We start from the raw sequence: 3355 nt of genomic DNA, 5'->3' as shown, positions 1-3355 counted from the left end.
CTGCTGCTGCTGCTGCTGCTGCTGCTGCTGCTGCTGCTACTACTGTTGTTGCTGCTGCTGCTGCATGAAGCTTTTAGTCGCATATCTCCCGCGCTGTCGCTATAAATTTCTCTCTCCCTCCCTTCCCCCTTACCAGACTAAAAAATCGGAGAAGAATCTGTTCTTTCCCGCGCGCTCGTCTCTCGTGCAGTAGTTCCGAATTAAATATTAAGTACAGCATCATCGGCGGTCTAGGTGCCTGGCCTATCATCTATCGAGACACGTCAACACGCACTACGCTTCAATTAAGGGGCCATAATGTTTGACGAACGCGGCTTCGTACCGCGCTAGCTGCCCATCCAATCATCATTTCGTCGCGATCCAATTTATGAACACGTATACGTCAAAGACGATAACGACGCATGGAGAGGGGTGCGGAGTTATTTATTGTATCGGAAGTACTCTTAGAGCTACGTTATTGATCTGAAATCAGTCATTGGTTATCGCTAAAACCCGATGGTAGTTCTATTGATCACCAGCCATTGATCAAGACGATTCACTATTGCTGCAGGATTGCGCACGAGCCGTCAGATGACAGCTACAAAGATGGCAACCGGTATATACATGCATCTAATATAGACAAGGCGTCAATTATCGTTTTATGTGCATATATTAGACAATCCTTACTCCAGCGTAAAGAAGAACGTCATACTCTTAGTTCGACAACCATTAAATCACCACGATATTCGCGTCTTGGATGAAGTATAAACATATTTGGTACGTATAGACGCACGAAACATCAAATGAGAGGGTATAAATAAACATTTATTGATTTTTCGACGTCCTACATGAAAAGCAATGAAGCCGTATTAGAAATGATAAAGATTCGTGGAGATTTCCGGACCATATCATGCAGGACCGGACAGATTTAGCTGTACAAAGAAACCATAAATCTTGTAAACTGTACATATTTAATGTGTTGTTCTGTCGCAACTTTATTCATATATAGGCACGGTGATTTATTACGAATTTCAATTCAGGTACCAATGAAATGTGACAAAAATTTTTATCACGTGTACGTATGCGCATTTTATGTTACATACCGTACATAAACCATGTTTAGAATTGCACATTCCTTTTCGCTTAAAAGTATACGAGGACAAAGTTCTTTTCGACTATGAGGCTGCGTACAGGGATGCCTCCAGAGATTGCTTGTCACAGGTGCTCCAGTCCCCGACTGATGGGTCGGGGTGGGGGTAAACACACGTAGCGCACGGGGGGGGCGAAATATGCCATTAAAACTCGGGGATCCATTCCTTTTTTTCAAATTTCAAGGTTATTAATGGCAACTTAAGAAAGACTTTAATAGCCTTTCAGAAGGATGTAACTGCTATATCTGTGACTAATTACATGATGTAATAAATAACAACAATATAATATAGTATAGTATAGTATAATATAATAGAATATAAATACAATAGAATCAATCACTATAATAATATAAATATTATATATATATCGATTCCTCGATTTAATGTATAGTTTTGCATGTACAGCGTGCAGGCATGCTGTGTCGGGCAGTGAATTTTGTCGATGTCATCGTTGATCATGCGTGTGTGATATATACATGACACTCCTCAGCATATATAGCTACGATTACTGATCCCACACGATTTAATCCGGATCGTATTAGTACATATGAAAGTTCACACCGGGAAAATACATTATTCGTTTTTTCCCGATGTATGAATCAAATCTGGTTTTTTATTAATTTTGTGCGAGCATCCCGAGGTATTGTACGCATACTACTGGGCGTGTATGGATAATCTCACACTCACACACGGACGCGCACGCGCGCACATACACACACGCACGCATATACACACGCACGCACACACACGCACGCACGCACACACACACACACACACACAAATATACATGTATATATAATATATATATATATTATAATTATATTTTATATATATAAGGAAAGCCAGGCATATCTGGCAGTCAGCAGACCGTGCGCGTTTGCATAGCTAGTAGCAATTACGATTGCTTCGCTTTCAACGCCAGCCTGCCTCATCTTACACGCACTACAAATTAAAATTCTTGTCGATGTACAATAGATTCCCCTTGCGACGAGAATAATTACACGGTGCTACACGGTGCTTCAATGGAATGATTATCGCTGACCAATTCAGCAGGCATTCACAACTGTCCCCCGTGCTGTGTTAATATATGTGCATGAAATAAACGAACGACATTTTTTCGCGTGGCAAAGTTCATAATTAGTGAAGTTCTGCATTGCCGCATATTAATATTAATGGTCGTGAACAATTATTGTGTTATTTAACTACGATGCACTGTGTAATATGCTATACGTCTCTACTGTGTGTATTCTACGCACGTGTACCTCCCTACAAAAGAAAAAATTGGATGAAATCAGGCTCTTTTTCTCGCTATAATGAGAAAGAATTCACTATTATGCAGTTCGAGAATTCATGTAGCTTACAAAACCATGCATTGTTCTACTTGGTATCCCTTTCCGCGAATAGCTGCAACTTGAGTTTACAGCAAAATATTTCATTATTATAAACTTTCGACGGCTTTTCGCTTCAAGGCTTTTCGCTTCAAATAGCGAAAAAATTTCCTGGTCTTCTGCTTATTTCAACCTTGGCCGTTTTTCAACTTTAGAAATGAACAAGTTTTTTTTATAGTTTTGAAGTTGTGCGTTGTTAATAGTGATGTGCTTTTGTTTCACGCGTCACGTAAGCAGAAACCATAACTGTTTATTAAATAGGTAAACCTTTTTTTAAAGTTATACGCCGTTTGAGTTAAATCATCCAGCTTTACTGGAAGACTAATTGTTTGCAATAATAATGTTTGTTGTTTTAAACTTTGTTTATCTACCGCCATGGTGCTTGTTTGCACGGTTATTTAACGTGTTTTCATGTGTTTATTAGATTTTACCTTTAAACTCACATGTTTGTATTTACCACAGTGTGTTAAACAGATCCACGAACTTAATCCACGGAATGAGTCACCTAAGCGCATAAACATCATATTTTTTCTCTGATAAAAGATACGAATATATTATCCGGAATGAATAAAAGCAAATGTCATTGAAGACCACCCGGACGTGAGCTCTTTGTGATACGCTGTACAATTTTTTTTATCAAATCAGAGCCGCGCGTATATCGGTTTACAAACTAACCAGGTAAATTTCTTCAAAAACCGCGCGTATTGCAAAATCGCATTGCACACGAACCGAGACCGTGATGAGATGGTTAGCAGAGCCATACTCATCGCACACAGGAAAAAGTAACTCGCGGATGAGAGTCTCTCATTAGATGTACGTAAGCCTTGCACCAGTGCA

Source organism: Priapulus caudatus, unplaced genomic scaffold (genome assembly GCF_000485595.1).
Source record: "Priapulus caudatus unplaced genomic scaffold, Priapulus_caudatus-5.0.1 Scaffold1587, whole genome shotgun sequence".
NCBI lineage: Eukaryota > Metazoa > Priapulida > Priapulimorpha > Priapulimorphida > Priapulidae > Priapulus > Priapulus caudatus.
This window is presented reverse-complemented; position numbering follows the sequence as displayed.